The following is a 14551-nucleotide window of genomic DNA, read 5'->3' as shown; positions in this document are numbered from 1 at the left end:
TTATTATGGAGTTGAATAATTGTTATTTTGTTCCTAGTTTAAGTCGAAACATTTTGTCTCCTTCATGCTTGATGAAGGATGGTTATTCATTTGCGAGTGAAAACAATGGTTGTGTGATCTCTAAGAATGATATGTTTATGGCTTTTGCACCCATTGTGAATGGATTGTTTGTTTTAAATCTTGATGGTTCACCTGTCTGTAATGTAAGTGCTAAAAGGCCTCGGCCTAATGATTTGAGTCCTACCTACTTGTGGCATTGTCGTTTGGGTCATATAAGTGAAAAGCGCATGAAGAAGCTCCATTCTGATGGACTTCTAACTTCGTTTGATTTTGAATCATACGAGACATGTGAGGCTTGCTTGCTAGGCAAGATGACCAAGACGCCTTTCACAGGATTTCCTGAGAGAGCAGTAGACTTGTTGGAACTCGTACATAGTGATGTATGCGGACCAATGAGCACGATGGCTAGAGGAGGATTCCAATACTTCATAACTTTCACTGATGATTTTAGTAGATATGGCTATGTCTACTTGATGAGGCACAAGTCTGAAACCTTTGAAAAGTTCAAGGAATTTCAGAATGAAGTTGAAAATCAGCGTGGCAAGAAAATTAAGGCATTGCGATCTGATCGTGGAGGCGAGTATTTGAGCCACGAGTTTAGCAATCATCTAAAGAGTTGCGGAATTGTTCCACAACTTACGCCGCCTGGAACACCTCAGAGAAACGGTGTGTCCGAGCGATATAATCGAACTTTGTTAGACATGGTTCGATCAATGATGAGCCAGTCGGACCTACCGTTGTCATTTTGGGGATACGCTCTAGAAACAGCAGCTTTCACACTAAATAGGGTAACATCTAAATCCGTAGTTAAGACACCATATGAGATATGGATTGGAAAGGTTCCTAGTTTGTCGTTTCTAAAGATTTGGGGATGTGAAGTGTTTGTCAAGCAACTTCAGTCGGACAAGATCACACCCAAGTCGGATAAGTGCATTTTCGTGGGATATCCAAAGGAAACTTTGGGATATTATTTCTACAACCGATCAGAAGGCAAAGTGTTTGTCGCTCGGAACGGGGTTTTCCTAGAGAAAGAGTTTCTCAAAGGAGAAAAGAGTAGAAAGACAGTGCATCTTGAAGAAGTTCAAGATGAGCAAATCGGGCAGGAATCAATGAGTGATGCTAACGTAGCAGAACAAGTTGAGATACCCATGGCAAGAGAAGCACCGCCACAACCACGAAGGTCAGCAAGGCTCCGCGAAATGCGAGAAATATTATTGTTGGACAATGATGAGCCTGCGACATATGCAGAAGCAATGATGGACCCAGACTCCGAAAAATGTCAGAGTGCCATGCAATCCGAAATAGAGTCCATGGGAGACAATCAAGTTTGGAACTTGGTTGACCCGCCTGATGGTGTTAAAGCCATAGAGTGCAAGTGGATCTATAAGAAGAAAAGGGACATGGATGGAAATGTTCACATCTATAAAGCACGACTTGTCGCAAAAGGTTTTCGACAAGTTCAAGGAGTTGACTACGACGAGACCTTCTCGCCCGTAGTGATGCTTAAGTCCATTCGGATTATTCTAGCTATAGCTGCATATTTCGATTATGAGATATGGTAGATAGATGTCAAGACAGCTTTCCTGAATGGAAACCTAGCTGAGGACGTGTATATGATACAGCCCGAGGGTTTTGTCAATCCGAAAAATGCTAGAAAGGTATGCAAGCTTCAGAGATCCATTTATGGATTGAAGCAAGCATCTAGGAGTTGGAACATTCGTTTTGATGAAGTAGTCAAAGGGTTTGACTTCACCAAGAACGAAGAAGAGTCTTGTGTTTACAAGAAGGTTAGTGGGAGCTCTGTAGTATTTCTAATCTGATATGTGGATGACATATTACTGATTGGAAATAACATTCCTATGCTTGAGTCCGTAAAGACTTCACTGAAAAATAGTTTTTCGATGAAGGACTTAGGGGAAGCGGCATATATTCTGGGCATTAAGATCTATAGAGATAGATCGAGAAGGCTTATAGGTTTAAGCCAAGATACTTACATTGACAAAGTGTTGAAGCGGTTCAGCATGGAAGAGGCAAAGAAAGGGTTTTTGCCTATGTCACATGGCATACATCTCAGCAAGACTCAGTGTCCTTCGACTGCTGATGAGCGGGATCGCATAAGTAGAGTGCCATATGCCTCGGCTATTGGATCTATCATGTATGCAATGATAAGTACTCGCCCAGATGTTTCATATGCGCTAAGTATGACAAGCAGACACCAATCTGATCCAGGTGAGAGTCACTGGACAGCGGTGAAAAACATTCTTAAGTACTTGAGAAGGACTAAAGATATGTTCCTCGTCTATGGAGGTGAGGAGGAGCTCGTTGTAACAGGTTACACCGATGCTAGTTTCCAAACCGACAGAGATGATTCAAAGTCACAATCAGGATTTGTGTTCACGCTGAATGGTGGTGCTGTTAGTTGGAAGAGTTCCAAGCAGGAGACGGTGGCCGATTCTACGACAGAAGCCGAGTACATCGCGGCTTCGGAAGCCGCGAAGGAAGGTGTTTGGATAAGGAATTTTCTCATTGAGCTTGGTGTGTTCCCGAATGCGTCCAGCCCATTGAATCTCTACTATGATAACAATGGGGCAATTGCGCAAGCAAAGGAGCCAAGGAACCACCAGAAGAACAAACACGTAATGCGGCGATTTCATCTCATTCGAGACTTCGTTAACCGGGGTGAGATCAAGATATGCAAAATACACACGGATCTGAATATTTCTGATCCGTTGACAAAACCACTCCCGCAGGCTAAGCATGATGCGCATGTAAGAGCTATGGGTATTAGGTACCTTCTAGATTGACTCTAATGCAAGTGGGAGACTGTTGGAGGTATGCCCCAGAGGCAATCATAGAGATGATGATATTCCATTTGTATCCATGATTTGTATGTTGTGTTCATTGAATATCCATTGAAGGCTACTTGAATTGATTTGCAATTATGTGAATTGTATGTGAAACTCTTTACTTGTATGGTTATTCTAAAGTTGTCCCTAGTCGGAGTTCATGTGAGGACACACATGAATATTAGACTAGCACATGTATTAGTTGATGACTATGTTTCACAAGTCATGGATATGGAGATGTTGAACTAATAATGTGGTCACATGTGGAGACATGTGCTAGGACTGACCCAACACGAGAAGTAGTTCTCTCTTTAAACAACATATACGCTTTGTCCTTAGACCTGAGACTGTCGCATGTATTCTAGATGTGGATCGACCTACTTAGGGGCTATCAAACGCTACGCCGTAACAGGGTAGTTATAAAGGTAGCTTTCGGGTTTGTCAAGAAGCATGCTATGAGACATGGTCAGTCAAGATGGGATTTGCCCCTCTCTGATTGAGAGTGATATCTCTGGGCCCCTCGAGTGATCGGATCCGAAAATGCATGGCCATGCTACATACGGTTAAGAGTTAACCTACAAAGGGATTCCGAATCACAGGATCGAGAAAGAGCGGTTGGCTTGAAGCTAGACCAAATATCGTGAGGCAAAGGGAATAGCATGTATATTATGTTGTGATGGTTCGTCTGATATGATCTTCGTGTGCGTATAGGAGTTGGCACGTCTTGCTAGAGGCCGCTACCGACTATTGGGCCGAGTAGGAGTACTCGGGCCATGTCTATACGTATCCGAACCCATAGGGTCACACACTTAAGGGGCTGGAAGCCCAATTCGGATCTAATCCGAGTTGGATTAGGTTTAGGAGTACTAATGGGCCTCGGATCCAGAGGCCCATCAGGAACCTCTATAAATAGAGGGGTGGGGGCGCCCTAGGGTTTACACCTTTTTGGCGAAACACACCTGCCGCGCCTCCCACGCTCTCGCCTGTTGCAATTCGCGGATCTAGCAGTCCGGCTTGCGACGCTTCCTCCCTGCACGTGTGGACACCTTGGAGGTGTTGCGCCTGCAGCACTTGGACGAGCCATCGACGAGCCGCCGACGAGCCACGACGAGCCGACGACGAGCCGCGGCACCGGAGGCGGTCTTGCTGCACGTGGACGAGCTGCTGAGGAGCTGCTGGACGTGATCGACTACGTTGATCGACTACGTACGACTACGTGATCGTCTTCACTGCATCGACGCATATCTACATGTTCCGCACCAGTAGTGCGTCGAGTGGTAATCCCGTGATCCTTATACGGCAGTTCTTCCTAGTTATACGCGGTAGAAATTTTGATTTACGCTAGTGTAGCCTACCTCGTATCCCAACAGTCAGTGCCGCCGTCGTTGTCGAAAGGGAGGAGCCGGGACACGCATTGAAGGTCCTGTTGGAGGTATGCCCCAGAGGCAATCATAGAGATGATGATATTCCATTTGTATCCATGATTCATATTGTGTTCCTTGAATATCCATTAAAGGCTACTTGAATTGATTTGCAATTATATGAATTGTATGTGAAACTCTTTACTTGTATGGTTTTTCTAAAGTTGTCCCTAGTCGGAGTTCATGTGAGGACACACATGAATATTAGACTAGCACATGTATTAGTTGATGACTATGTTTCACGAGTCATGGACACGGAGATGTTAAACTAATGATGTGGGTACATGTGGAGACATGTGCTAGAACTGACCCAACACGAGAAGTAGTTCTCTCTTTACACAACATGTACGTTTTGCCCTTAGACCTGAAATTGTCGCATGTACTCAAGATGTGGAACGACTTACTTAGGGGCTATCAAACGCTACACCGTGACAGGGTAGTTAAAAAGGTAGCTTTTGGGTTTGTCAAGAAGCATGCTGTGAGACATGGTCAATCAAGATGGGATTTGCCCCTCTCTGATTGAGAGTGATACCTCTGGGCCCCTCGAGTGATCGGATTCGAAAATGCATGGCCATGCTACGTACGGTTAAGAGTTAACCTACAAAGAGATTCCGAATCACAGGATCGAGAAAGAGCGGTCGGCTTGAAGCTGGACCAAATATCGTGAGGCAAAGGGAATAGCATGTACATAATGTTGTGATGGTTTGTCTGATATGATCTTCGTGTGCGTATAGGAGTTGGCACATCTTGCTAGAGGCCGCTACCGACTATTGGGCCGAGTAGGAGTACTCGGGCCATGTCTATACGTATCCGAACCCATAGGGTCACAAACTTAAGGGGCAGGAAGCCCAATTCGGATGTGATCCGAGTTGGATTAGGTTTAGAAGTACTAATGGGTCTCGGACTGAGAGGCCTATCAGGAACCTCTATAAATAGAGGGGTGGGGGCGCCCTAGGGTTTATACCATTTGGCAAAAACATCTGCCACGCCTCCCACGTCCTCGCTTGTTGCAACTCGCGGATCTGGTAGTCCGACTTGCGATGCTTCCTCCTTGCACGTTTGGATACCTTGGAGGTGTTTGCGCCTGCAGCACTTGGATGAGCCGCTGACGAGCCACGACGAGCCACGAACGAGTCACGACGAGCCGACGACGAGCCGCGGCGCGAGGACGATCTTGCTGCACATGGATGAGCTGCTGAGGAGCTGCTGGACGTCGACGTGATCAACTACGTGTTCGACTACGTTGATCGACTTTGCTGCCCCGACGCAATTCTACATCTTCCGCACCTGTGCGTCGAATGGTAATCCGGTGATCCATATACGACAGTTTTCCTGGTTACGCGGTAGAAATTTTTGATTTGCGCTAGCGTTGCCTACCTCGTATCCCAACAGTGGTATCAGAGTTGTAGCTGTTTTCTTTTGGATTTGGGATGTGTGCATATGGAGATATGCGAGTTTTCAGTTTGATCTATGTCCTAGTTTCGTGTTCTTGCTACAATGGTTGTGTAACAACATACTCCTACCGGTCGGATTTCCGCCATTGGAGTTAAGTGATACACATAATGCTAGTTGCAGTGAGCGAAGATCAATGTGATGGGTCGAATCAAAATCCAGGTTCATACACCAGGCGCATGAGATGCGCAATAGTAGATTGAATCTACTACCGGGTCGGAATTTTGCCGTGTGCGTGTGCTTCGGTAAAATAGCCGTAACTTTTCGGTACGATCTCGGACCGGGGCGAATTTTATATGAAAATTGATCTATAGAAAAAGTTACACATGAAATTCAATGGCTTGCCATTTTCACCGAAATTAGGTTTCCCAAATTCGGCTTCGAAGATGGAGTTTCGGGCCTCTGAAGTTTGGAACGTTAGAACGCCTAACTCTGTTTTGCAGGATGTATGTATCTTGTGATAAGTATGGCCCTTTGTGTATGTGTTGCATATGTGTAACTCATTCGTGACCTGTGTGTCGCGTGTACAGCAACATGACTGGAGCCATATGTGTTGTAACTTTAATGTATTTAATGGTCTGCGTACCAATCTGTGATGATCCAAGCAACTGTGTAATCTTCATTACTAGCTATTAACAGTCATAGCATGTTCAAGTTCTTGGAGGACTCATCACCAGGAGAATGGCGCACATGGAACATGGAGATGGAGATCACCATGGTGAACAGGTTCTGTGGAGATGGCGATCACCATAAGAAAACGGGCCATAATGTGTCACAATTGTGTGCATGTTATTCTTTATGTTTTACTTCCTGCATGATGTGATGTTAGAAGTAGAACGACCCCTCACAAAGTTTAAGTTAGTATGCCCTCTTAACTAAAACTTGCATCGTCCCATGTCCTGTGCAATTGGTGGTGGGTCTATGAAATTAGGGTGCCACTAGTTTTCCTTGACTAGACGGGTTTGTGTCGGACAATTACACGCATAAGGGTTGGTTTGCTTAACAAGGTTACCTTAACGGTTAAGGACCTTGGGGCATAAAGGTTGGGCGCTAAGACATGGAGATGTCACCCAACAACAAGAATCATATGTGATATTATTAGCAAGAAGTTGCTTACGGATCTACCTTGTTTGCTAGCGGTGATGCTAAAGCTCAATAGTAGACTTGTTGGTTGTGGATCCTGAATCACTAAGTATCAATAGAGGGATATTGATTTTAGTGGGAGTAGATTCTGTTAAATAGTTTAATGTGATTTGCTCTATCATGTATACGTTTGTCTTAGTATATTTTGCATTACTTTTGTTGTAGATTAAATGGCACCTAGCAGCACCACACCGTTTGCTTTGCGTTCGGTCCTTGAGAAGGACAAGTTGAATGGAACAAACTACTCGGATTGGATCCATAACCTGAGAATTATTCTCAGGGCTAAGGGGCTGGAAGCCCAATTCGGATGTGATCCGAGTTGAATTAGGTTTAGAAGTACTAATGGGCCTCGGACCCAAAGGCCCGTCAGGAACCTCTATAAATAGAGGGGTGGGGGCGCCCTAGGGTTTGCACCTTTTGGAAAACACACCTGCCGCGCCTCCCACGCCCTCGCCTGTTGCAACTCGCGGATCTAGCATTCCGGCTTGCGACGCTTCCTCCCTGCACGTGTGGATACCTTGGAGGTGTTGCGCCTGCAGCACTTGGACGAGCCGCCGACGAGCCACGACGAGCCGACAACGAGCCGCGACACCGGGGGGCGATCTTGCTGCACGTGGACGAGCTGCTGAGGAGCTACTGGACGTTGACGTGATCGACTACGTATGACTACATTGATCGACTACGTACGACTACGTGATCGTCTTCACTGCATCGATGCATATCTACATCTTCCGCACCAGTAGTGCGTCGAGTGGTAATCCCGTGATCCTTATACGGCAGTTCTTCCTGATTTTACGCGGTAGAAATTTTGATTTGCGCTAGTGTAGCCTACCTCGTATCCCAACAGTGGTATCAGAGCCGTAGCTGTTTAGTTTTGGATTCGGGTTGTGTGCATATGGAGATATGAGTGCTTTCGTTTGATCTATGTCCTGTTTTCATGCCCTTGCTGCAATGGTAGTGTAACGACATACTCCTACCGGTCGGTTTCCGCCATCGGAGTTAAGTGATACACGTAAATCCAGTTGCAGTGAGCGAACATCAATATGATTGGTCAAATCGAAATCCAGGATCATACGCCAGGCGCATTAGATGTGCAATAGTAGATGAGATCTACTGCCGGGGTTGGGATTTTTGCCGTATGCGTATGCTTCGGTAAATCATCCGTAACTTTTCGGTACGATCTCGGATCGGGGCGAATTTTATATGAAAATTGATCTACAGAAAAAGTTACACATGAAATTCAACCGCTTCACCATTTTCGGCGAAATTAGATTTCCCAAATTCGGCTTGGAAGATGGAGTTTCGGGCATCCGAAGTTTGGAACGTTAGGATGCCTAACTCTGTTTTGCAGGATGTATGTTTGTATCTTGTGATCAGTATGGCCCCCTTGTGTATGTGATGCATGTGTGTAACTCATTCGTGACCTGCGTGTCGCACGTACAGCAACACGGCAGGAGCCATATGTGTTGTCACTTTGTTGTATTTAATGGTCTGCGTACCAATCTGTGATGATCCAAGCAACTATGTAATCTTCATTACTAGCTTCTTTACTAGCTATTAGGCGTAATAGCATGTTCTAGTTCTTGGAGGACTCATCACCAGGAGGATGGCGCACATGGAACATGGAGATGGAGATCACCATGGTGAACAGGTTCTATGGAGATGGAGATCACCATATGAAAACGGGCCATACGGTGTCACAACTGTGTGAATGCTATTCTGTTTATGTTTTACTTTCTGCATGCTGTGATATTAGAAGTAGAGCGATCCCTCACAAAGTTTAAGTTAGTATGCCCTCCCAACTAAAACTTGCACCGTCCCATGTCTTGTACAATTAGTGGTGGGTCTATGAAATTAGGGTACCACTAGTTTTCCTTGACTAGACGGGTTTGTGTTGGACACTTACACGCATAAGGGTTGGTTTGCTTGACAAGGTCATCTTAACGGTTAAGGATCTTGGGGCATAAAGGTTGGGCGCCGAGACATAGAGATGTCACCCAACAACAGGAGTCATATGTGATACGATTAGCAAAAGTTGCTTACCGAGCTACCTTGTTTGCTAGCGGTGATGCTAAAGCTCACTAGTGGACTTGTTAGTTGTGGATCCTGAATCACTAAGTTTCAATAGAGGGATATTGATTTTAGTGGGAGTAGATTCTGTTAAAATAGTTTAATGTGATTTGCTCTATCATGTATACGTTTGTCTTAGTATATTTTGCATTACTTTTGTTGTAGATTAAATGGCACCTAGCAGCACCACACCGTTTGCTTTGCGTTCGGTCCTTGAGAAGGACAAGTTGAATGGAACAAACTACTCGGATTGGATCCGTAACCTGAGAATTATTCTCAGGGCTGAGAAAAAGGAAGATATTCTAGACAACCCATTACCAGAAGAACCTGTTGATGATGCACCTGCTGCTGCTAAGAATGCTTACAAGAAAGCATGTAATGCTAACCTCGAAGTAAGCTGCCTTATGCTTGCTTAAATGGAACCCGAGTTGCAGATGCAATTCGAAACAAACCATGAGGCGCACGATATGATCGGGGCGCTTAGAGACATATTCCAAACACAGGCCAGGACTGAAAGGTTCAATGTGTCTAAGGCCTTTGTGGAGAGCAAGCTAGTAGAAGGCGCAGCAGTAGGACCACACGTAATCAAGATGGTTGGTTACACTCAGCGGTTGGAGAAGCTAGGCTTCCCACTGGGCCAAAAGTTGGCCACTGATTTCATTCTTTCGTCTCTTCCGCCTAGCTATGGAAACTTCATCTTGAACTACCATATGCATGGGATGGAGAAGGGTCTGAATGAGCTGTGTGGCATGCTTAAAACAGCAGAGGCTGACATCAAGAAAAGCGCTAGTACCAGCCATGTGATGGATATACATAACAAGCCTAGCTTTAAGAAGAAGGGCAATTCTTGGAAGAAGAAGGGCAAGGCTGGAACGTCCAAGCCAAACCCAGCGCCCAAGGTTAAAGCTGGACCTGGACCTGCTCCAGACAAAGAGTGCTTTTACTGTCATGAACTTGGTCACTGGAAGAGAAACTGCAAGCAGTACCTAGCTTCGTTGAAGAATGGCGGAAGTAAGAGTACTTCTACCTCAGGTACGCTTGTTTTTAATGTTATAGACAACATATTTCTCGCTGATACAATTATTAATTCTTGGGTATTTGATACCGGATCGGTTGCTCATATTTGCAATTCGATGCAGGGAATGATAAGAAGTAGAAGCGTGGAAAGAGGAGAAGTTGATTTTCGCGTGGGCAATAATGCAAGAGTTGCTGCGTTGACCGTCGGGACGATGCAACTCCACCTCCCGTCAGGATTTATTATGGAGTTGAATAATTGTTATTTTGTTCCTAGTTTAAGTCGAAACATTTTGTCTCCTTCATGCTTGATGAAGGATGGTTATTCATTTGCGAGTGAAAACAATGGTTGTGTGATCTCTAAGAATGATATGTTTATGGCTTTTGCACCCATTGTGAATGGATTGTTTGTTTTAAATCTTGATGGTTCACCTGTCTGTAATGTAAGTGCTAAAAGGCCTCGGCCTAATGATTTGAGTCCTACCTACTTGTGGCATTGTCGTTTGGGTCATATAAGTGAAAAGCGCATGAAGAAGCTCCATTCTGATGGACTTCTAACTTCGTTTGATTTTGAATCATACGAGACATGTGAGGCTTGCTTGCTAGGCAAGATGACCAAGACGCCTTTCACAGGATTTCCTGAGAGAGCAGTAGACTTGTTGGAACTCGTACATAGTGATGTATGCGGACCAATGAGCACGATGGCTAGAGGAGGATTCCAATACTTCATAACTTTCACTGATGATTTTAGTAGATATGGCTATGTCTACTTGATGAGGCACAAGTCTGAAACCTTTGAAAAGTTCAAGGAATTTCAGAATGAAGTTGAAAATCAGCGTGGCAAGAAAATTAAGGCCTTACGATCTGATCGTGGAAGCGAGTATTTGAGCCACGAGTTTTGCAATCATCTAAAGAGTTGCGGAATTGTTCCACAACTTACGCCGCCTGGAACACCTCAGAGAAACGGTGTGACCGAGCGACGTAATCGAACTTTGTTAGACATGGTTCGATCAATGATGAGCCAGTCGGACCTACCGTTGTCATTTTGGGGATATGCTCTAGAAACAGCAGCTTTCACACTTAATAGGGTACCATCTAAATCCGTAGTTAAGACACCATATGAGATATGGACTGGAAAGGTTCCTAGTTTGTCTTTTCTAAAGATTTGGGGATGTGAAGTGTTTGTCAAGCGACTTCAGTCGGACAAGATCAGACCCAAGTCGGATAAGTGCATTTTCGTGGGATATCCAAAGGAAACTTTGGGATATTATTTCTACAACCGATCAGAAGGCAAAGTGTTTGTCGCTCGGAACGGGGTTTTCCTAGAGAAAGAGTTTCTCAAAGGAGAAAAGAGTGGAAAGACAGTGCATCTTGAGGAAGTTCAAGATGAGCCGATCGGGCAAGAATCAATGAGTGATGCTAACGTAGCAGAACAAGTTGAGATACCCATGGCAAGAGAAGCACCGTCACAACCACGAAGGTCGTCAAGGCTCCGCGAAATGCGGGAAATATTATTGTTGGACAATGATGATCCTATGACATATGCAGAAGCAATGATGGACCCAGACTCCGAAAAATGGCAGAGTGCCATGCAATCCAAAATAGAGTCCATGGGAGACAATCATGTTTGGAACTTGGTTGACCCGCCTGATGGTGTTAAAGCCATAGAGTGCAAGTGGATCTATAAGAAGAAAAAGGACATGGATGCAAATGTTCACATCTATAAAGCACGACTTGTCGCAAAAGGTTTTCGACAAGTTCAAGGAGTTGACTACGACGAGACCTTCTCGCCCGTAGTGATGCTTAAGTCCATTCGGATTATTCTAGCTATAGCTGCATATTTTGATTATGAGATATGGCAGATGGATGTCAAGACAGGTTTCCTGAATGGAAACGTAGCTGAGGACGTGTATATGATACAACCCGAGAGTTTTGTCGATCCGAAAAATGCTGGAAAGGTATGCAAGCTTCAGAGATCCATTTATGGATTGAAGCAATCATCTAGGAGTTGGAACATTCGTTTTGATGAAGTGGTCAAAGGGTTTGACTTCACCAAGAACGAAGAAGAGTCTTGTGTTTACAAGAAGGTTAGTGGGAGCTCTGTAGTATTTCTAATCTTATATGTGGATGACATATTACTGATTGGAAATAACATTCCTATGCTTATTCTAAAGTTGTCCCTAGTCGGAGTTCATGTGAGGACACACATGAATATTAGACTAGCACATGTATTAGTTGATGACTATGTTTCACAAGTCATGGACATGGAGATGTTGAACTAATAATGTGGACACATGTGGAGACATGTGCTAGGATTGACCCAACACGAGAAGTAGTTCTCTCTTTAAACAACATATACGCTTTGTCCTTAGACCTGAGATTGTCGCATGTATTCTAGATGTGGATCGACCTACTTAGGGGCTATAAAACGCTACGCCGTAACAGGGTAGTTATAAAGGTAGCTTTCGGGTTTGTCAAGAAGCATGCTATGAGACATGGTCAATCAAGATGGGATTTGCCCCTCTCTGATTGAGAGTGATATCTCTGGGCCCCTCGAGTGATCAGATCCAAAAATGCATGGCCATGCTACGTACGGTTAAGAGTTAACCCACAAAGGGATTCCGAATCACAGGATCGAGAAAGAGCGGTCGGCTTGAAGCTAGACCAAATATCGTGAGGCAAAGGGAATAGCATGTATATTATGTTGTGATGGTTCGTCTGATATGATCTTCGTGTGCGTATAGGAGTTGGCACATCTTGCTAGAGGCCGCTACCGACTATTGGCCGAGTAGGAGTACTCGGGCCATGTCTATACGTATCCGAACCCATAGGGTCACACACTTAAGGGGCTGGAAGCCCAATTTGGATCTGATCCGAGTTGGATTAGGTTTAGAAGTACTAATGGGCCTCGGACCTAGAGGCCCGTCAGGAACCTCTATAAATAGAGGGGTGGGGGCGCCCTAGGGTTTGCACCTTTTGGAAAACACACCTGCCGCGCCTCCCACGCCCTCGCCTGTTGCAAGTCGCGGATCTAGCAGTCCGGCTTGCGACGCTTCCTTCCAGCACGTGTGGATACCTTGGAGGTGTTGCGCCTGCAGCACTTGGATGAGCCGCCGACGAGCCACGACGAGCCGACGACGAGCTGCGGCACCGGGGGGCGATCTTGCTGCACGTGGACGAGCTGCTGAGGAGCTGCTGGACTTTGACGTGATCGACTACGTACGACTACGTTGATCGACTACGTACGACTACGTGATCGTCTTCACTGCATCGACGCATATTTACATCTTCCGCACCAGTAGTGCGTCGAGTGGTAATCCTGTGATCCTTATACGACAGTTCTTCCTGGTTTTACGCGGTAGAAATTTTGATTTGCGCTAGTGTAGCCTACCTCGTATCCCAACATCGGATGCGCCCGACCCCTTGTCGTAAGGCTTCGTATCGCCTGACCCCTTGGCTTAGAGGGTCGGGTTTATCCAAGCCCCCGAGACAAGGATGCGTTTTGAGTGTTGGAGGTATGCCCTAGAGGCAATCATAGAGATGATGATATTCCATTTGTATCCATGATTTGTATACTGTGTTCATTGAATATCCATTAAAGGCTACTTGAATTGATTTGCAATTATGTGAATTGTATGTGAAACTCTTTACTTGTATGGTTATTCTAAAGTTGTCCCTAGTCGGAGTTCATGTGAGGACACACATGAATATTAGACTAGCACATGTATTAGTTGATGACTATGTTTCACAAGTCATGGACATGGAGATGTTGAACTAATAATGTGGACACATGTGGAGACATGTGTTAGGACTGACCCAACACGAGAAGTAGTTCTCTCTTTAAACAACATATACGCTTTGTCCTTAGACCTGAGATTGTCGCATGTATTCTAGATGTGGATTGACCTACTTAGGGGCTATCAAACGCTACGCCGTAACAGGGTAGTTATAAAGGTAGCTTTCGGGTTTGTCAAGAAGCATGCTATGAGACATGGTCAATCAAGATGGGATTTGCCCCTCTCTGATTGAGAGTGATATCTCTGGGCCCCTCGAGTGATCGGATCAGAAAATGCATGGCCATGCTACGTACGGTTAAGAGTTAACCTACAAAGGGATTCCGAATCATAGGATCGAGAAAGAGCGGTCGGCTTGAAGCTAGACCAAATATCGTGAGGCAAAGGGAATAGCATGTATATTATGTTGTGATGGTTCGTCTGATATGATCTTCGTATGCGTATAGGAGTTGGCACGTCTTGCTAGAGACCGCTACCGACTATTGGGCCGAGTAGGAGTACTCGGGCCATGTCTATACGTATCCGAACCCATAGGGTCACACACTTAAGGGGCTGGAAGCCCAATTCGGATCTGATCCGAGTTGGATTAGGTTTAGGAGTACTAATGGGCCTCGGATCCAGAGGCCCATCAGGAACCCCTATAAATAGAGGGGTGGGGGCGCCCTAGGGTTTCACACCTTTTGGCTGAACACACTTGCCGCGCCTCCCACGCCCTCGCCTGTTGCAACTCGCGGATCTAGCAATCCGGCTT

This window comes from Setaria viridis, chromosome 7 (genome assembly GCF_005286985.2).
Source record: "Setaria viridis chromosome 7, Setaria_viridis_v4.0, whole genome shotgun sequence".
In the NCBI taxonomy this organism is placed as follows: Eukaryota; Viridiplantae; Streptophyta; class Magnoliopsida; order Poales; family Poaceae; genus Setaria; species Setaria viridis.
Note: the sequence above shows the minus strand (reverse complement) of the source record.